A 22,675-nucleotide genomic window follows, 5' to 3' on the forward strand; every position below is an offset into this window, starting at 1 on the left:
TCAGTACCGTTGTTTGCGAATTGCTTTAGGCTGCATGCATTCGACACATACAATGAGTCTTGAAGTTCTGGCGGGAGTTCTTCCATTAAAAGATCGATTTTGGGAGCTTTCATCACGCCTGCTAATAAGATGTGAGGTGCTTAATCCCATGGTAATTAATAATTTCGAACGACTAGTCGAGCTTCGATCTCAAACAAAATTCATGACAGTATATTTTAATCACATGTCACAGGAAATCAACCCATCAAGATATATTCCTATCCGTGTCAGCCTCCTAAATGTACCTGACTCAACTTTATTTTTCGACACATCCATGCAGCGCGAAGTGCGTGGAATCCCGGACCACCTACGCTCTATGGAAATCCCAAAAATATTTTCAAGTAAGTTCAGGCATATTAACTCTGAGAAAATATTTTACACGGACGGATCGCGAATGGAAGAAGCGACAGGGTTTGGTATGTTCAACAATAATGTTTCGGCCTCATTCAAGCTTCAAGAACCTGCATCTGTTTATATAGCAGAGTTAGCAGCAGTTCATTATAGCTTGAATGTAATCGTTACATTATCTCCAAACCATTATTTCCTCTTCACAGATAGTCTGAGTGCAATTGAAGCCATTCGCTCAAACGCTGCTGGCAAAAATGAACCGTTTTTCTTGGGTAAAATAAAACAGTGTCTGAACGACATATTGAATAATAATTATCTAATCACAATAGTTTGGGTTCCGGCTCATTGCTCCATTCCAGGCAATGAAAGAGCCGATATTTTAGCCAAACGTGGTGCTATTGAGGGTGAAATTTATGAGAGACCGATTGCTTTCAACGAATTCTATAGCGCGTCTCGCCAAAGAACACTTGCCAGCTGGCAAGCTTCTTGGGATAAAGATGATCTGGGTCGGTGGATGCACTCAATTATTCCTAAAATATCGACAAAGGCATGGTTCAGGGGACTGGATGTGAGTAGAGATTTCATTCGTGTGATGTCCAGACTCATGTCCAATCACTACACGTTATATGCACATCTCCTTCGAATTGGACTTTCCGAGACTAATCATTGTGCTTGCGGCGAAGGTTACCGCGATATTGACCATGTTGTTTGGACATGCGTGGAGTTTCGTGATGTCAGATCTCAACTAATAAATTCCTTGCGTACCCAAGGTAGACTATCCAATGTCCCAGTTCGCGACATTCTTGCTTGTCGTGACCTTCCATACATGAAACTTCTTTATCATTTCATTAAATCCATTGGAGTTCCAATTTAAATTTTATTTTATGTTAAACTGTTTTCTCTTCCATGAGTTCAACCAATAGCCAACTATAGGATATTGAATATAAGTGGTGAACTGATACAAACAATCCTGAAATAGTTATAAGATCATGTACAAAATAAATGTATTTTATTTAATGTAATTAAAATAGCAACTCGCTTGATAAAAACAGTGTTTAGATTAACTAATGAGTACCAACATACTAATATGATATTCGAAATGTATTAGGTTTAAACTACTATGTATTGTGGATGCCACGGCGAAGAAAAACTTATGTATATTGCCTATGAAATAAACGTATTTATGAGAAAAAAAAAAAACATATAATATTACGAGGAATATCCAAATGACATCAGTCATCATACCCAGTTGGCACAAAACGAATTGACAGCCCGAAACTGTCGTTAACCTGTAAAAACTAATTATGCAAATGTAAGTATCAAATTTGCGTTCACTTCAAAATCGTGGGAACCCGAAAACAACATTCATAGGTCCAGGGAAAGTGAGAGCCCTTTAACGGGTTACGGTTGTTTATGGAACCACTATTTCTCGGTAGAGATGATTTACAACCCGGATGAAATTCGAGATGTTTTGTTCAAAACAGCACATAAATGGCCAGTGAAGGGATAATATTGCGGAGATCTTTCTCCCTTTAGTGCGTGCGTGTGTGTGTCCCTGGTGAGAAATTTGTGTCCTGACCTGCACTGAAAACGACCTTTATCCGTGTAATTACACGTCAGCATCATAAAAAAAGAGTGCAGCTCCAGCGGGAGGTTGAAATTTCTTTCGTTTTTTTTTGTTCAGTAATATGCGTGCAAAAACCTGATTATCCACCAGTTTGTTGGTTCGCATATTTATTTTCGGTTGTCCTGCTATTGAAAAGAACACGTACACTCGATTTGTTCGCTGCCAGTGAAAAGTGAAACGGCAGGTTAAAACCGTCATGAATGAATAACAAATTACGTAACGTGAGCGGTTGGCAAACTTTTTTTTTCTCCTTCTACTGTGTGCTTTTGTTTATTTTCCTACGAAAAGAATTTCATTTGTGCTGCTAGAAATGCGACTATCCTCCGTACAAGTCTAGTCATTTCAGTTAGTGGGTAACAACTACCTACTGTACTACCTGACAAACGACGAAGAATTTTTCTATTTCGGTAGTCGTTGGCACATTTTTTGTCACCCGACGGTCACCGGATGCAAATGTGGCAGCTTGTGGTCCCCCGGTTGACAGAGGTAAAATATTAGATCGATTAGTTAGCTTAGCAGCTCTTTCGATTTCACTCGTCACCTTGAAACAGTCAAGATCACCGACTGGGGCGGACCCTTAATTACTGGGAAAAATTCCAAGAACCACTGACTGCACGTAGAGTAGAACCCACCTAACGCCTTAGGCCCCATCAGAGTGCTTTAATCATTCTCGGTTCCATCCGACTGACTTGCGTACGATGAACTGGTGCATGATGCTCTCCATGTCTACCAGTAATCATTGTGCCATTTATTTCCCATTTGGAGAAAAAAAAATCATGCCGTCTTCTTTATGAGCTCTCGCAAGTGCGGAGCAATCGGAGCCTGTCTGTTTTTGATTCAACGTACCATTCCTGCATTACCGTCCGACAGAAATTGATGCAAAAAAAAATTTTTTTTGCGTGTTCAACCTCAGTTCTCCTCGGATATGAACATATTTTCAATTAAATACTCAGCAAGAGCAAACGGTGCATGTCTTCTACTCGTGGTGAATCGGCATGCCAAAAATTCATGACGTGATGATGATTCAGAGCGTTGCATGCAGCTCCGATTTTGTGGCTCAAGCTAGGATCGTTATTTATTAGAATATTTTAACGAGTTTTGAGATTATTTGAGCTTTTTTTTCCAAACAAACAACAAAGTTTCTTTGTTTACAATTAATCAGAACTTGGATGATTCCCAAAAATACCTAAAGGACTTTGAATTCAAACGTGAAGACATCTGTAGCATCACAACAATGTTGCTGTCACGGTTAGAGGCAAAAAAAAACAAACAAAACTACAACCATGTATTTTTCCATCTAATGATACAAATAATAATACGTTTCTCATATTACTGTGAAGTCGTTTTCGCTTGAGAAAACTGAAACTAACCCAGGGTAGTTTCATCAAACAAACACTTTTCACGAAATTGTTTCGGGTTCGCAAACCTGATAATAAAAACGTGTTTAATCCACCTAGCAGTGAGATGATACCTATTTTTATCAATCCGCATGTGTTTTTTGCATGAATATTCTTCGGTGTTTAAGTTTTCATGACATTATTTTAATGACCCTCGTTTTAAGCGACAATTTGAGATTTTAATCACTCATTACTCTGTAATGTCGAAACTGCAAATCGGATCGAATTTGAATCTAGAAGTGTGATAATCGATTAAACATGCCATGATATGTAAGTTCCACTCTAGAGTTTACGGTAATTTAAGGTACTTCCAGAGCCGGTATTCAGGAACCAGCATAACCCAAACCGATTCGTATGGCCATATGACGAATAAATTACAACAGTTTTGAGTTCAACTTTGAAGCTTTTCGGGATTGTCATCTTCTATATCGGTTTGAATTCTAAAAATTCATCATCATGTAATTCGAGAACCGGAAGTCATAATTGGATAAAATAATTAATTTTTGTATATAAGTTTGTTTTAATTAAAATTTTTGTTTCTGAAATTTGATTAGGCTTTTTTTGAGAAAACGATTGAGCTTTGAGAAACGATTTTATACTGGAACCGGAATTCTAAAAGCGGTATGGCCGAAGTCAGATAAATTCACCTGAGTAGCTGTACACTTTACATTTGTTTCAAAACATTTGAAAATCAGTTAAGACATCTTTGAGAGATCATAGCACGAATTAAATTTTTAGGTGCCTTCTGATCGACAACTGAATACCACTAAAACTGAAAAAAGTTAATTTTTTTATCGACTATCCAAATCTGCTAACCCGATAAACCTGATTAAATTATGTGGAATAGACATTTTTATACAATCCCCGAAACCGGAAGTTGGATCTGACTGAAAAGCAAGATGTTTTATAGAACTTTGAAACTTTTCATTTGAATCTTAGATGATTCTTAGATTTCATTTGCATCTTAGATCGGTTCAGCCATCTTCAAGAAAAATGAGTTACACAATTTTGATTTCGTTTCACATATCATCCTGTAGTTCCGAAACCAGAGGTCGGAACCAAACATAATGCAGGAACTTTGTTTGGGAGCATACGACTTTTCGTATGAATCTGAATTTGTAGAAAAGAAATTTTCCGAGAAAATTGAGTGAAATTATTTGTCACACACGCATTTGCTGATCTCGACGAACTGATTCGAATGGTATATGGATGTTATGTTGTTCCAGCTTTTATTGCTGTAAGTAGTTTAAAACAAAATAATTAAAAAAAATTCTGCCATCATCTGGTTTATATATGTCATATTCGAACGATTATGTTGCCAAAAACGAGCCGTGCCAAAATCGGTCCGAGGCTAAATGTCATGAAAAAGAATGCTGTACACAATCCTTTTGGTTCTTAGAAACAATTGTATGTAACAGTATAAAAATCGTGTTTTCCGTTGCTCCCAAGCATTTCTTTGTCATACAGCGCTCAAAACTCCTACTGCTGGAATAGGGGGAAAAGTCGCTTACAGAAAAATTTCGATATCTCCGTTAAAAATGGACGGATTTTAACAATCTATGGCTTGTTGGATAGGTATTACCGTGCGGAATCTAAGTCTGAAAACATATTCTGTTTTCAAGGTCAATTGTGACAGATACTGTCAAAAAACTGAAAATTTTGACATAAAACTTTGTATAACTCAAAAAGTAAACATCCGATCTCAAAACCATTCAATAGCGTTTTGGGTGACGGGGAGACCTTTCATTTGCGACTAGTTTGATGAAAATCGGTCCAGCCATCTCTGAGATCTCGACCTCTTAGTTGACAACACACATACGGACACACACACATACACACACACACACACACACACACACACACACACACACACACACACACACACACACACACACACACACACACAGACATTTGCTCAGTTCGTCGAGCTGAATCGATTGGTATATGTCATTCGGCCCTCCGGGCCTCGGAAAAATTTTCGAAAGTTTGAGCGAATTCTATACCTATTTTTTATATATATAAAAATAGGTAAAACCGGGTTCGAAACTGACTCGATTATCAGTTCTACAACGTTGAAACTTGGTTAGAAACTAGCTTCAAATAAACAGTTTGACAGCAGTTAACGACATGAGATTGTTGACATTGTTTACTGACTCTTGAATAAAAGACAGAAAGTGTGTTTGGTCAGCAACTAACATAACATACACAATAAAGCAGTTTTAGGACAAATTTGGAATCCTAGTGACGGATTTAAACTTTTATTTTTTGAGCTAAATATTAAAAAAAACTTTATTAGGGAATACATTTCGAGCTGTAATTCCAGAAGCGAAAGTCGGATCCGATTAATGGTAATGTAAGGGTACTCTAAAAATCATAATACCTATAATTTGAGCCTAAGCTTGTGAAAATTAGACATCACTGAGCAAATAAAATAAGATTCTTTTTAGAGAGTTTTTGACAACGAGACCTTTCATTTGAATATAAGTTTTCGAAAATCAGGCCCCCGTGAAAATGCATTTTTTGTTATACAGCCATTTTGTAATCTCGACGACCTGAGTCGAATGGTATATGACACTCGGGTCGCCAATTTTTGAAATAGGCTCGATCGAATAAATAGAAGGACAACGGTGTAACGAGCTTCTTTCACACAAGGTTCGATTTGATGTACAGGGTGGGCCTTTTAAAATGAAAGCATTCGATTTTCAACAAATATTTGATAGTAGCCTTTAGCCTTTAGCCTTTAGCCTTTAGCCTTTAGCCTTTAGCCTTTAGCCTTTAGCCTTTAGCCTTTAGCCTTTAGCCTTTAGCCTTTAGCCTTTAGCCTTTAGCCTTTAGCCTTTAGCCTTTAGCCTTTAGCCTTTAGCCTTTAGCCTTTGGCCTTTGGCCTTTAGCCTTTAGCCTTTAGCCTTTAGCCTTTAGCCTTTAGCCTTTGGCCTTTGGCCTTTAGCCTTTAGCCTTTAGCCTTTAGCCTTTAGCCTTTAGCCTTTAGCCTTTAGCCTTTAGCCTTTAGCCTTTAGCCTTTAGCCTTTAGCCTTTAGCCTTTAGCCTTTAGCCTTTAGCCTTTAGCCTTTAGCCTTTAGCCTTTAGCCTTTAGCCTTTAGCCTTTAGCCTTTAGCCTTTAGCCTTTAGCCTTTAGCCTTTAGCCTTTAGCCTTTAGCCTTTAGCCTTTAGCCTTTAGCCTTTAGCCTTTAGCCTTTAGCCTTTAGCCTTTAGCCTTTAGCCTTTAGCCTTTAGCCTTTAGCCTTTAGCCTTTAGCCTTTAGCCTGTAGCCTTTAGCCTTTAGCCTTTAGCCTTTAGCTTTTAGCTTTAATTCAAAATTTAAAGTTAAGAGTTTATAGTTTAAAATTCAGACGTACAGTTAGAGTTTAGAGTTTAGAGTTTAGAGTTTAGAGTTTAGAGTTTAGAGTTTAGAGTTTAGAGTTTAGAGTTTAGAGTTTAGAGTTTAGAGTTTAGAGTTTAGAGTTTAGAGTTTTGAGTTTAGAGTTTAGAGTTTAGAGTTTAGAGTTTAGAGTTTAGAGTTTAGAGTTTAGAGTTTAGAGTTTAGAGTTTAGAGTTTAGAGTTTAGAGTTTAGAGTTTAGAGTTTAGAGTTTTGAGTTTTGAGTTTAGAGTTTAGAGTTTAGAGTTTAGAGTTTAGAGTTTAGAGTTTAGAGTTTAGAGTTTAGAGTTTAGAGTTTAGAGTTTAGAGTTTAGAGTTTAGAGTTTAGAGTTTAGAGTTTAGAGTTTAGAGTTTAGAGTTTAGAGTTTAGAGTTTAGAGTTTAGAGTTTAGAGTTTAGAGTTTAGAGTTTAGAGTTTAGAGTTTAGAGTTTAGAGTTTAGAGTTTAGAGTTTAGAGTTTAGAGTTTAGAGTTTAGAGTTTAGAGTTTAGAGTTTAGAGTTTAGAGTTTAGAGTTTAGAGTTTAGAGTTTAGAGTTTAGAGTTTAGAGTTTAGAGTTTAGAGTTTAGAATTTAGAGTTTAGAGTTTAGAGTTTAGAGTTTAGAGTTTAGAGTTTAGAGTTTAGAGTTTAGAGTTTAGAGTTTAGAGTTTAGAGTTTAGAGTTTAGAGTTTAGAGTTTAGAGTTTAGAGTTTAGAGTTTAGAGTTTAGAGTTTAGAGTTTAGAGTTTAGAGTTTAGAGTTTAGAGTTTAGAATTTAGAGTTTAGAGTTTAGAGTTTAGAGTTTAGAGTTTAGAGTTTAGAGTTTAGAGTTTAGAGTTTAGAGTTTAGAGTTTAGAGTTTAGAGTTTAGAGTTTAGAGTTTAGAGTTTAGAGTTTAGAGTTTAGAGTTTAGAGTTTAGAGTTTAGAGTTTAGAGTTTAGAGTTTAGAGTTTAGAGTTTAGAGTTTAGAGTTTAGAGTTTAGAGTTTAGAGTTTAGAGTTTAGAGTTTAGAGTTTAGAGTTTAGAGTTTAGAGTTTAGAGTTTAGAGTTTAGAGTTTAGAGTTTAGAGTTTAGAGTTTAGAGTTTAGAGTTTAGAGTTTAGAGTTTAGAGTTTAGAGTTTAGAGTTTAGAGTTAAGAGTTTAGAGTTTAGAGTTTAGAGTTTAGAGTTTAGAGTTTAGAGTTTAGAGTTTAGAGTTTAGAGTTTAGAGTTTAGAGTTTAGAGTTAAGAGTTTAGAGTTTAGAGTTTAGAGTTTAGAGTTTAGAGTTTAGAGTTTAGAGTTTAGAGTTTAGAGTTTAGAGTTTAGAGTTTAGAGTTTAGAGTTTAGAGTTTAGAGTTAAGAGTTTAGAGTTTAGAGTTTAGAGTTTAGAGTTTAGAGTTTAGAGTTTAGAGTTTAGAGTTTAGAGTTTAGAGTTAAGAGTTAAGAATTTAGAGTTTGGCGTTTTTTAATTTTTGCTTTTGGTCTTGAAACATTCAACTTTTGATTTCTGACTTTGGCTTTCAACTTTTGATTTTTGACTTGTATCTTGTGACTTGTGACTTGTGACTTGTGACTTGTGGCTTGTGGCTTATGACTTGTGACTTGTGACTTGTGACTTGTAACTTGTGACTTGTGACTTGTGACTTGTAACTTGTGACTTGTGACTTTTGACTTGTGACTTGTGACTTGTGACTTGTGTCTGCTCTATATGATAATTTATTCGTTTTATTAAGTTCAACAAACGTTTCAGACGACATGAAAATATTCGTAAATTTTTAAAAAACAATGATATTTTGAAAATTATAATTTTTGGAATTCCCGAGTTAAAAGGTTCTAGTCAAGTTTTGCACCAATACAGAAAACAAAAACGTTGTGATGTTTTTTCGCCTTTTAACCTGGAACTTACCCATAGTAAAGGGTGTTTTTCAAAAGCTTGCTGATTTGAAATTGAAATAAAACACATGACACAATATTTTTTTTGTTTCGATTCTAGAGGTATTAATCTTTAGGTCATTCACCTCCTCGGGGTAGAAAAGCTGTGCGGGATTGGGAATCGAACCCAGGTGGGCTTCGTGAAAGGCATCGACTTACACATCATTTAACCGCCACGACTATTTTTTTACAAAGGTCATTCTGGAGGTCTAATTTTCGACAACTTGTTCAAGCATTTGATTGTGTTTCTAAAAAATTAATAAATTTTTTTTCAGGACTGTAATGTTCTATGTAGATTTTCTCCATCTACGGGTGTACAGTGACTAACAGCCGTCCAGCGATCTGCTAAAATGTTCACTGGTTCTGAATTGAGTCAGCCCTTCTTCACGCCAGAAAGAAACCCCGACCGATTACTCCAACAGAGCAAATATTTACATCCGCCAACTTGATAGTGATCGCTCTTCCGTTAACTCATTTCTGATTCAGCAGAAGTGAAATTAAGTAATTCTTGTAGGATGTTTACACCGAAATCGAAACTGCACCGATATTCGTATATACAATAAAACAGTGTTCGTTGCCAGGAGGAGGAGGACGCAATTCTAATCGCGAGCCCCAGATACAAGCTGTGTGCTTGACCACGCGGGAAAGTTGCTGCGGTCCGATCGTTGCATTAAAACAAACCCGGATTGGTCACCCCCCACGGGCGCCTTTTGACTTGCCACGTTGCTGTTGCCCAACCGAGCAATTTGTTTAATCTATCGAACTTGCCAAATCTTGCGTTGGCTGCGCAGGGGGTTGCCTTCGGAGACTGCTACCGGAGAACGACTCGCTGGCATTAAAACATAAGCACAGCTTGACCTAGTTAATAATTCACCAGCAGACATTAGGTCGACTCATCAGCGCGGTCAGGGGAGTCGTCGTTAGTCGTATCAATGCCTAAACGTGTCCGGAGTCCGGAGTCGAAGTCGTTCAGTTTTAGTGTTTTGCTTTATTTTTCGGCTCCGCCGTGCCGAGCAAAATAAACTATCGAGAGGTTGAGGTAGTCTTGCTTAATCTTTTGCAACTGCGGCGGCTGCTGCTGCTGCTGCTGCTGCTACTGGCATTCAAGATGAGTCCGAAGGGACCAGTAGAAAATTTTAACCAGTTACAGTTTCATTTCGACGGAGATGGCATGAGCGTTAATGCGAATGACTTTTAACTAGTTGATCGGCGCCACTGACGGATTTGCTGCCAATCTGCTGTTGGCCTAGCTGTCAAAGAAAATTGTTGTTAGGATGCATTGTTAAACGGGGCCGCGTGAGTTGTAGGAGGAGATAATGTCGACTTTATTAAGTTCCGATTATTTTCGTATGGATAGCCGGAATAATTGAACAACATTATCCGCCAAATGCCAACTTTATGTACCATTAAAACTTACGTAACATTTCTAAACAAATGCCCGAGTCCAAGTCCGATATTGCAACACAAATATTTTGCTTTCCCAGCTATCCGGCCCGCACCGGCCCCCCGCGTTCCCCTCATCAACGTTGAAGCGTTAAAGACGTAGACACAGCACAGTTGGTCTATTTTCGGCACATTCAACTCACACGGATCATCTTGGCCATCATCATCATCATCATCTGCACGTAACACAGGCCGTTGAGGGCGATTTGGTTGTTTTGTTCAGAATATCGGCCCTTCTCACCACACTGACACACACGCACCGGGGATCCCGTAGACGATCCGGCCGAGTGGCGCGAACGAGAATGGGATGGCAATCTGGCCCACCGACGAACGAAATCATCATCCTCTTCGGCGACCTTCCTAGGGGATCCGTCACCGATCCGTGTGCCATATGCCAAGTGCACCTTGATGGATCAGGCCGTATAACGTTTCACGGGACCTCCGACACCCGTGTTGCGGTATTCAAGATCAATGTGATCTTGATTAACAGCGCCACAATGCACGCAACCGACGAATCAGCAAACTGTTGGCACCGAAACCGCAGTACTCGGATTTCCATTAATATTTTACGATTCGAAACGAAATTGGTCATGGCGGGGGCAAGGAGCTATGACTTCGGTCAAAACGACACCAACCAGTTGCTGTAAAATTGTGTGACACGTAGAGCAAAACATCAAAAGATGCGCTCACGGTCGCAGCCAAAGTGCAATGATATTTTTTCTCTATATTTGCGGTTTTCACATGCGGAACCAATTCCAATGATCTGTTCACGAAGTTCCAGATGACGCACTGCTGTGCGGTGACTGGTGTCTAGTAAGCTGTGGATGATTAAGGTGAAGTGAAAATTAATATCCTTTTACGTTTAGCAGCACACTTGCGTTTTCCAGTTAACCTGATAGAATCAGGTCGATTGTGACGTTTGACACCATTTACGATGATGATGTATCTCGAGTTCTAGAACCTACCGATATCTCGACTTAGAATCGAGAAAACGGTCGAAATTGTCACCGATTGTGGAGTCATTGTAATTGAATTTTACTGTAATTGATTTACACGACAATTTACGCGATCAACGCAGAGCAGCAGAAAAGGCTTTCCTCTATCAAAGGTGCAAAGATTAAGTAATCCTTTTTGCAATCTTTCGTTCAGACAGTGCTACAGAACGGATGTGAAATCATCACTGCTAACCTTTAGCTAATGGTAACATTTCCTGCACGATGTACTACCGAAAGAAACTCGAAAAGCAAACATATCGCGCTAAAAATATCACAATGAAGTACCAATTTGTTTAAATCGCTTTTCCTCGGTAGCCACAGCAGTCGATTGTTGTTCGTTCCGATGAAGAAAAAAAATATCGTGCAAAATATCAACCAACAGCGGGAGGATAGCGATACTCTTCCATTCCACATTTCGGATCGGAGTGCGTACTAGAAACCGGGGCAGTAAATTGTGTCGAATAAATGTTTGGATTCCTCGAAGTCGAAAAAAAAAGAAAGTTATGAATGAATCCTCCTCCCGGCCGGATTCCTGTTCCTGGTTTGTATTCTTCGATCACGATTGGGACCGATCGCGCGTTTGGTTTGGCAGATGACCGGGAGGATGCTAGATAATTTCCTTCTCATCTCTGTCGATCACACCCAGCATGAGATCATTTTGGCAAATTAAGGAGATTAAGCAACAACAAAAAAGAAAAGGCGGCAAGGCGAGACTGCTGTAAATCTAGCTGTTACTGTTCCTTGATTTGATTGTCTAGCCAGGGAAATGTAGCGCACTACGATCCGATCGAGTGCGATGTTAGTTCTTTGTTGCGAGCTGTCGAGTGGAGGGGGGGGGGATCTATTTTTGAATGGCGGTTTGTGTCTATCCGAACCAATCAGCTGAATATAATAGATATGCTGACGGATCAATTCGGCAGCTTTACGTGGAAGCGATGTGACGGCACTGGGAGACGAGTTTGACGTACTTTTTCCGTTAACGATTGCTCGTTTGCTTACCTGTGTGAGTTTAAATGCTTCTAAGGTTGGTGAAGATCTGAAATGAAAAAAGGCAGAAATATATGATTAGTTACGGTATAGTATATGCTCATAACAAAATGAAAAATGATTTCTAGAAAAGATGTAGTGGACGGCATAGTTATTGAAACGATTTCCAACATTTATAAAGGGAGATTTTATAAGAGGTGTAGGATTTGATTTATAAAACAACACGAAAAATTTGAGAAAATTGATGAAACCTTTATTGGAATCGATAGAACTATCAATATAATTCAATGTTTGAAGATGATTTTTTGACAGCGGCTCCACTTTAGATGGCCCATGCGCCATGGTCCATGGCTCAATTTTGGAACACACCCTCCAACATATTGGCCGGTATTTCACGAATAATGCCACCGGTCCATGATCCACACCAAAAAAAAGTACGTGTGTGTAATGTCAGAGACATAACTGGATGTCGTGAATACGAATAAAACTGACACTCTTTCTTTATACTTTCGAATATCAATTAGTTGATCGATTATGTGAATTGTGCAAGCTCTTTTCCACTACTAGAATTTGAAACGATACTCCTAAACTAAAGTACAGATTAGTTACACTGAACATTCTGACACACAATTAAATATTACGAAATAATCAGTATAGTTCTTTATGATAAAATAATGGTGGTTCTGAAAGGAACCTTGCATTAATGGCTTCAAAGTCGGTGCTATGCATTTTATTTAGCAAACCAGCAGAAAGTTCTACAACAAACTACAAGTGGTTGAAAAATGGGCCGTATACAGTATAGTGAAGAAAATTTCGCATAATTCTTTGGGTATACAATTATTATTCTAAATAGAACAATACAGAATTTTGATGTCAATCATTTCGTTTCGGATTTAAATATTTCAGTGAAAAAAGTTATCAAAATGTCGTACGAGATAAATTTCTGGCATTCAGAAGGGCCAAATTGTGTAATTCTCAAAGAAATTAAACACTGTTGCGAATTTTGCACTGCGAAAATTGCACAAAGCTTATCAAATGATCCTGAAAACTGGCTCTGTGACCTGAGCGTTTGAGGCTTTACACCACGCAAAAGGTCTACTTTCATTGCCGACTGCTCCTCCTGACGCCCGAAGTCCAAATGAGACTTTCACGCTTTATACTTGGTTTGTTCTTACTGATGTAACCTCGACATCCAGTTTCGTCTGTAGCAATAAAAGAAATGAACAGTTTTTATTCAAAGATTTCCTTTTCTATTTGATAGCTTGTAGAACAGAATATGTATACCATATGCTAACCTCTAAATGACAGAATATGTTGTTGGGTTAAGTACATCAAAAGATATTCGTGGTCAAGTTCTGCCCATTCTTGTACAGGGTAAATTTTAAAAAGGCGCCCAATAGTAAAGTAAGTCGTATTCAGGACAAAAGAACCGATTTGAAGAGTTCTGGAATTAGGAACTGGACCTGAGCTCAAGAACTATATTCAAAACTTAGAACAGACTCAGAATACAGTTGCATTTTAGTAGACTACAATTTGGAAACTGAAATCAGTTCCGGAATCTTTTTCCAGAATCCAGTTCAGCACACAGGCTCTGAATTCTAAACCCATATTCCGGAACTAAGCTCTGAAGCTTGAAGACGATTTCTCACCACGACTACCAAAATGGGTTGCATAGAATACAGTAAAATGTCACATAATTCTTTGGGAGTATTATTATGATTCTAAAATGAATCGAACCGAAGAATTCTGGAATAAGGAACTGGACCTGAGTTCAAGAACTAAGAGCAGACTCAGAGTCTCGGCTTGATGACCGGAAAGCGAATGAGAGTTGCTACCTGAGCGTTTGAGGATTAAACCACGCAGAAGGTGCACTCTCTGTCGCTGTTGGTTGATGATATCGCTCCCTCGACGATCGATAGCAAATGATAAATCATTCTCACGACGTCTGCTTCCATCCAACACACAAGAAGAAATGATCACCCACGGTTCCCCTTTTATACGAAGATATGTGTCTGACTACCTCAAAATCGTCGTCCTTGCGCGAAAAGGCCAAGCATAAGTAAAAAGTTTTCCGCGTTGTTTTCAAAGTTTTAGAAAACTTCATTTTTGAGTTGTTTGTGGTTATCTCACACTATTCAAAATAATATCCTAAATTCCTGATCATATTTTTGATGAAATGGCGAAAGAATTATGTTGCTGCCCTTAATACAAGTCGAGATATTCACGATTAAGTTCTGCCCATTCTTCCATATGGCTAATTTTGAAAAGGCTCCCCATAGTAAAGTAAGTCGTATTCACGACAAAAGTGATTTTTTGGGATACATTGCTAGCTATTGCAATGCTTCTGGTTGGTCTTCACTCTTGTTGTTGACGTATCCATTCAACCAGAAATGAGCTTCGTCGCTGAACACAATTTTTTGAAATAAAAGTCGATCTTCTACTAATTTTGCCAGCGCCCATTCACGATTAAATTATGGACCAAACGACGATTCATGATTAAATTATACACCAAGCTAGGGTTGTCACATACAAATTGGTATATTTTTAGAAGAAAAATCTGTAAATCTGCATCGAGGGATAAAAAATCGGTATTGGAAATCAGTATATCAAAATGATACGAAATTGAAGCAAAACGTAAGAGAAATGTCATTAGAACTCTAATTTAAAGAACTTTCCTTCGTCTGACTTTCATAATGTTGTAGTTGAAAATACGTTAAAAGTAATTTTTGCATAGAAGATTTTCGAAATGATGATTTTATTGAAAATCCAATCTGAAACTGTCAGTTTCTTTTTGTATATTTACACTTTTGAGTATTAATAAGTAATTGTCAATCTTTCCTTTTTTAACATAATGACATAATGACCAAGGCCATCATCTATCACTTACCAGAATAAATTTTATAAACCAAAGAACTACAATACAATAATTGCATGAAAAAGTTAGCATAGGAAATCCATCATTAACATTTGGGATTATTCGTAGTGTGTGCTGTCCTAGGTATTCTCTTTTATTTGATTTTTATTCTCTTTTCAGTACTTCCACATGATTAGAATCACGCTTTACTACGTCTATAAACTACACTATTATTTAATATATTGTTACTCGGTCATAATAAATTTGAATTTGCAATTGACAAAAAAACAAAATTGTTTTTTTTGCCCAACAATCTGTAATTTGTAGGGGAAGGTGTTCGGTTGCCGGCAGTGTTCGGTTACCATAACTTTTGATAGAAAATAGATAGCGTCATTCCGACAAATGTCATGTGTGTGCAATAGCAGCACGTTCTTTTTGTGCCGAATACCGAAGCAAACTTTTTGCTGCGTTCAAAACAAATTTTAATTGCGTGAAAATCAACACAAAAGTTTTTTCTGATATTTTTTTAGTATCATAAATTGAAGAGCATCAATCGGAAAGATGAGTGACTTGAATAGTTGTGAGGTGGAATCGATCTATTTCGTGATTTAATATCGGATGCTATCAAAATTTTCGAAACCAAAGATTTGTTCTACCATTTCCAAAATGTCTACCGACTTTGGTTACCGGCACCCCAAGGTGTTCGGTTACCGGCATCCAATTTTTTTCGACAAATCATGGAAAATTGTCAGTGATATGCAGGCTGTTGTCGAAACAAAGCAAGCCAAAGTTTGACCAACCATCTAGCTGCTTATAAAGCAGATGCCTCGGCTAAAAAAAGCGTGGAAGACCGGCCAAATCAACTCCAACGGCGCCATTGACCAAGAGAGCAGAGGTGAAGTCACCATCAGACAATGAAGACGCCTCCGAAAAGAATAAATTCCGGTTTTTCTTTGAATAATTGCATTCTTTACTTACATTTTTCCGAAATTTCTTGGGGTGCCAGTAACCGAACATCTTTTTTGAAATGGCCCAAAAATTTATCACTTTACTAAAGTTATAATAATTTTTTTTCAATCAAGTGAATCAACATTCAAATCCTTAAACAGTTGTTAGCTCGGGACTTTAGCTTTCTATTGATGTATATACGTCCGCATAATGTGCACTAAGTCAGAAGTTATGAGCTTAAAACAAAAGGGTGCCTGTAACCGAACACTCTCCCCTATATACAAAATCTTGGTCCCAAAATTATCTGAAAATCTGTAAAATACAGATTTATCTGTATATGTGGTCCAAACTGAAAAAGTTTGAGAATGACACAAGACACGATTCACGAGTGATCTGTCAAAACAGTGTTGTCAGAAAGATACCAGCAAAAAATCACCCTTCTATCAAGGATGGCTTTTATCGTATCGAAGAACGTTCACTGGCAACTCTTCAACGATTGAATCAGTGCCATCGAAGAGAGTTGGAAATCATCGCAACAACAAAAACCCGGCATGGCTCATTTAACATAGAATCGACACCAGTGCGAGAGCGAATTTCTCTCGATGAGATTTCTGAGAATCAAAGGTTAGCTCGCTGCTGTGGGGATCAATAAATAAAACAGTAAATAAACTATTCTAACAATATAAGAAATATTGGTATTGTCACCGTTTCGTTCGATGTGTAGAATATCAATACTTTGTGCACGGAACAGATTTTTTTTATATATTGCTTATTCGAAAACATCCCTAGCAAGTAAAATCGGAGAAAGGTACGTAGAAAAAATGCATTACCACACAAAAAATCGTTGGTCCAAACCTTGTTCGAAACCGATATTATGAAAAATGTTAAGTTGAAGATTCGTGCATTTGGATATGCTATTGAAAGTGAGGAAAAAGAATATGGAAGAAGATAAAAAAAATAATATCTTTGATTTGATTCTCTGAGAGATGAGAGATTATCGGTTAAATGGGTGAATCCAGTCGATCATTTTCTTTTGCTACAATTTGCCAAAGCCAAACAGGGTAAAAAACTTTCTCCAGATAAAACCATTATGGAGACTGTGTTTTTTGCCTTTCTCATATAGAAAGGCTATGCAATCGCTGTGAAACCGACTTTTTAACCGAGGCCCGGAGCGCCAAATGTCATATACCATTCGACTAAGCTTGACGAACTGAGTCTGTGTGTGTGTGCGTGTGTGTGTATGTATGTATGTAACAAAAATATGCACTCACTTTTCTCGGAGATAGCTGAGCCGATTTTCACAAACTAATATTCAAATGAAAGGTCTCATGGTCCTATTGAATTTCATTTCGATCCGACTTCCGGTTCCGGAGATTATATGCACCAAGAAAATTGAATAAATATGCACTCACTTTTTTCATAGATGGCTTAAGGAGCGGGTAGGGTCTAACACTTTTGAAAAATCATTTATTATTTTCTTTATATTTTCTTATAGTAAAACATTTGAAGATTTTTCTGCGAAATTTTCAAGCCTATTGGAACGAAACTCTGGATGTTATGGACCTTTAACAATGGCTATCTCATTCTACGAAGAAGCAAGGGCTCGGCGCATAGGCCCAAGATTTCTACTTCGATTGACTTCAAAACTTGACAAAACATTCTTGAAAGGTTTCGTTATAATAAATTATAAAAGAAAAAATATGATTTTTTGAAAATGTTAGACGCGTTTTTCTCGAAAGCAGGTTTTGAAAGTCCGTGTCCATCGTCATTCAAAAACTACTACATCATTTTTTTTCAAATTTTTCACACACTTCCTACATATAAAAAACCAGACCCAACGTTTTCCTTTTCGTTGTTTGTTACTTTGGGGAGTTTCAACAGCTAAAAAATTGCGGTTTTTTTCGTGAAAAATCGTAGTTTTCACTTTGAACAACCACTAAAAATTTAAAAAATTTAAAAAAAAAATCAAAAAGAAACCTTGGGGTCTAGAAAAACTTCTACTCTAACTATGCTGCGTTCATTTGTTCACTTCCGATTAGTCTGCGCTGAGATACAGTGGACACCGCACATCATGATTTTTAAGAAGCGTTCTCGAAAATACCTCTTCACCGACTTGTTTCTCAATATTTTTCCACGAAAAATTATAAAATGTTGTTCGAATGATGCTTTTTATCATGCAAAACATTTGAATTTATTTTGTTGAACGATAATTTTGAAAAAAATCGCAAATATGATGATTTTTTTCATCGCTTAGACCCTACCCCCCCACGAAACCGATTTTCACAAACTAAGAAATAAAAAAAGGTCTTATATTCCCATAGCCTGCCAATGAATTTCATTTGGATTCGACTACCGGTTCCGGAGTTACATGGTAATACGTGAACATTAAAGAAAAAGTGTAAACTCAATTTTCTTCGAAATGGCTCAACCGATTTGCACAAACTAAGATTGAAATGAAAGGTCTTATAGTTTTCTAAAAATTGCTAGAACATTTTATCCGGATTCAACTTCCGGTTCCGGAACTAAAGCGTGAGATTATCAATTTCATTAGTATTTTTTCACGAATGATGGTCAAAAACAGGTACACATCCCATAAAACTGTCTGATAAATTCTTCCAGTTTGCAGAGATTGTTAGTTTGTAGGCATGAAAACTTAGTTCGGCACTATTGGTCCCCCCCCTTTTCCTGTTCCGGAATCACCGAAAGTGGTGAAGAAAAACACAAAATTGGAATTCACTTTGATTTCTCTGCGATGATTGAACCAATTTTCACAAATCTTGACTTGAATTAAAGCTCATATTATCTTAAAAACTATTGTAAAATTTCATCCGGCTCTGACCTTCGGTTCCGCAGTTACAGGTTTTCAAATTTTTTAAATCGCCATATAGAATGACAATATATACAACATCGGTACGTGGTGGTACGGTGGAAGAAGAAGACACAAAACGAACGATGCGCGCTTTGTTCTATTTCATACAGTAGTAGCTATACTACACGCTATAAAGAAAATGAAACGGTCCGGATGTCTGCTACTAGTGTGTGATATTGGTAAAAGACGGTGCTGTAGAGTTTGTTTGACGGATTTGTAGAGTTTGTTAGATTAAGTCCGACCAAACTTTCCTGGCATTCCTAATGTGAGAAAAGCATCATTACACCACTAGGTAGATGCGAACAAATGCATTCACCAAAAATACTGTTCACTCAATTGATAATCGATGTATTGTTACTGTTGCTAAAACAAAACGGCAAAGACAATTAGTGTAGACATTTTGGCCCTCCGTGTTTCATCAAAACTAGGTGGCGAGAGACGACATCGTCCTTAGAAAAAAAGAAAAATCTAAAAATACCCAACAATTCCACTAAACTTCTTATTTTCAGCCCGCATTCGAGCAGCGTTGCTGGTTACCTAATCATTTGAAAGGAATTTCAAGTTTAAACAAATTATCCACCGCACATAGAACAAGTTCACCGAAAGTGCGAGGCAAAATATCGGCAAGATCGACCGAGTCGTCGTCGTCGTCGACGTCGACGTGAGCTTCGGTTAGTGTTTAGGGTACCTTCTTTCCTGCGGTTTACCGATAGTGTAATACCCGACATATGGTGGTAGCCTCTTTTCGCTTTGTGCCGTCACTTGGCATTATAAAACGATAAACACACGTACAAACACACCCGCAAACCCGTTGGCGTTGGCTGATGATGAGAGCAGATCCGGTGCGAGTTATTAGTTTTACTTCGCAAATAAACTGACAACTGTGCGATCTGACGGTCAAAGCAGCGCTAATGGCGGTAAATGGCTGCGGTGCACTGGCGGTGACACCACGCTTGTTATGAACTACATTTTTAGCCGCAGAAGATAGACCATGGTGGAGGCGCCGCACCAGTTGATTTTAACGCCCTCTCGAACAAGTAGAAAACTGTTCGGATTTAAAAATAAAACATGAAGAATTATCACAGAAATTTATTTTCGACATCCACGGAGCAATGCCAGTGGTGACTTGTGACGACCTGCCTTACACTGGATGGTCAATCGTGGTTTCTTTATCGATCGAAAAAAACAATCAAAGAACTTGCTGAAAAAAGTACCACCCATCGTGGGAATGGTATCAAGAAATTTTTGTTTTCGAAAATCCTTGAGAGTTGCGAGGGGACACCTATCTTCTAAGGGCAACACACGGGACCACGATTGTTGAGGTGCGATAAAAATAGGTTCTGATCTTGATCTCATTCGAATGGTTAACTCCGAGTCTGGGACACCGGGACGGGAAAGTAGTGTGATATAAATGTGCAAAGCACGCAACAAAAACAGATGGCGTCTGCGACCTAGAGATTGTCCGTACGATGTTCAGCATCGTGCGGAGGAGTAGTGAAATCAGTTAATCGAGTTAATAATAATCCGATCTAGTTGTTGAATACTTCAGAGGAACACGGTCGAAGAGCTCGACATTTTTGTTTGTTTTTCGAAGACTGGACCCAAAAAAAATCTACCGCTTGATAGAGCTAATATTTATGCATGAAACCAAGACTTCGTGAAAGAATTATATCATCTATTTATTCAATTGGAGGTCGAAACAATTTTGATTGTTCCGCTAATTATAAATCAATTCACCGTACAAACTTAGTAATTCGAAGCTAACATAACTGGGTTACGAAGATAACAAAACATTAAGCTGACATTACACCAACACTAATACGACATAAATATCGTATCGCAACCCTAACATAGCGTTTAAGGCCAGACGGTGGGTCGCGTAAAAATTTTGAATCGACCACGTGGCTTCCTCAATTCCCTTTGTGTCTGTGTGCTTAGGAACCTTGTTGAGTCCATTTTATTTCTCTCCTCTCCTTTTCTTCGAACACCGAAGGCGGATAAAATGGCGGAAGCACTGAAACTGACGGTGACTTAATTTATATCGCGACAACATATATGTTTTTATGTACTAATCGTGTGTTAACTAAATTATATAGGCTCAAAAGTCGAAATATTCGATGACAAAGTAGAGGTAGGGTAGAGTATTATAATATGAGGAACATAATTTTCAATAATTCCGGTAGAAGTGATGAGCATTGATTGATACAAACACATTTTTTAAAACTTTGCAGATAAAGAAGATATTTTTGCATCAGATATCAATTGCATAATCAATTAATTACAATTGGAAATCAACATGTTTTATCCTCCCAATGCTGCATTTTGTTTTAATAACCGTTATAAATCTTCAAAACAATATTTTAAATCGAAGCATACTGTTGATTCGAAGGAGGGGCATAATGTCCGCAGAGTGACTGTTATGAAAAAATTCGTATATCAAAGAAATGGCCTTGTTTCTCGGGATTTTTATACTGTAAGTAGAGACATTAGCACTACTAAATGTTAATTACTAAGTAGCAACCGACTATTAGACGTTTTACACGGTTAAAATTCTTGTATAGTCGAAGCAAAACCCGAATAGAGTCTAACATCAAAATTAGAACAATTGATATTTGATTATGATAGCAACATCAGATTGAAATCCTAATATGATATCGACTCATCAAATTTTCAATTAATGTCACATTATGTTATCATTTTGCTGTTTAAAGGCAAAAGTTTTGTGAAACTCAAAAAATGAAAATATTAAAATCAACAACTTAGTGAATCCATTGAAATTGAGCAAATTTCAAATGGCAGCACAAAAATACAAAGTAAAGTTTCAATAGAAGAATTATTCCTTGTTGCCTGTTACAAAATTGACATCCTGCCGAGATCCTGCAGTTGACCGCAACCATAACCGCGAAGAATCGATTTTTTTCAACATTTTTTCAACTTTTACGCAAATAATGCTCTTTCTTTTTAACCACGAGAATATTGGTGTCAAACCACACGTCTGGGAGGCATTAGATAAATTGGCGATCATCGGTACCACGTTTGTCTGAAGCAGGTCAATCTGAATAGTGGCTTTGGCATTCCCATTTCGCTGATCGTCAGCCATAGAAGGAGCTTATTAAGGAATTTGACATGAGAAATATATTTGACGTAATCGATTTCCTTCTAGATACGTTAAGTATCCGATCCTGTAACAATTTTTGCGTTCAGTTTAAAAAGATGTTTCGATATTTGTAATCATACGACGTCGCGAAGTTCATTCCAAAGTTTTTAGACCATTATTCTCAGTGCATCCAGAAATTGGGGAACTGGATGGCGAAAATAATCTACTCGCTAAACCCGTTCTGAAAACACCCATAACTTTATATCCAACAGTATGGAAAAATTCATTGTTTACGAAGTTCGAACATCGAATACTGAATGTCTCAGATTTCAGAACCTAGAGCTAATTCTTAATAATACTTTAGTGGCTTTGAAGAGCCACCAAGAAAATATATGTTTAATTTGTATATTCCTAAGTAGTCCACAAACAATGTCGAAGACACTCTTCAAAAATATTCTCACTCCTAGTTGTAACTGCTTAGAACTTTATATACTTACTAACGCTAGATATTCTGAGAAGAGTTTTATCAATCATCTAATAGATCTTGGAACTTTAATAAACTTTTCAAAAGAAATCGTCTAACCAAATCTTTATAATTTTGAGCCACAGGACTAACTCTCAAAATGTTGTTTGTAAATGTTGTAAATTATAAGTCTACACAGGAACTAAAAATTTACTGAAGAGATTATGGTTCTATCTGTGGTCAGAAGCGAAATAATCGTTCATTATCCCAATTAGTCGAAAAAACGAATGATCTGGGATACCTTATTGCCGGATTTCTAATTCACGTTCCCTGTGTTGTAGGAGA

The 22,675-nt window shown here is 37.4% G+C and overlaps 1 protein-coding gene across 18 annotated transcripts in view; it reads right to left on the bottom strand.

Annotated features, from left to right (window-relative positions):
- LOC131436088 (PDZ and LIM domain protein Zasp) overlaps nt 1-22,675 on the bottom strand; it is a 211,029-nt gene that overhangs the window by 147,709 nt on the left and 40,645 nt on the right. For all 18 annotated transcript variants that reach the window (XM_058604559.1, XM_058604557.1, XM_058604558.1 and 15 more), the window contains one exon: nt 12,112-12,148. The gene's annotated coding sequence lies outside the window, so the exon portion shown is untranslated. The remainder of the gene's footprint in view (nt 1-12,111; nt 12,149-22,675) is intronic.

The sequence above is a fragment of the Malaya genurostris genome, chromosome 3, assembly GCF_030247185.1.
Source record: "Malaya genurostris strain Urasoe2022 chromosome 3, Malgen_1.1, whole genome shotgun sequence".
Taxonomy (NCBI): Eukaryota; Metazoa; Arthropoda; class Insecta; order Diptera; family Culicidae; genus Malaya; species Malaya genurostris.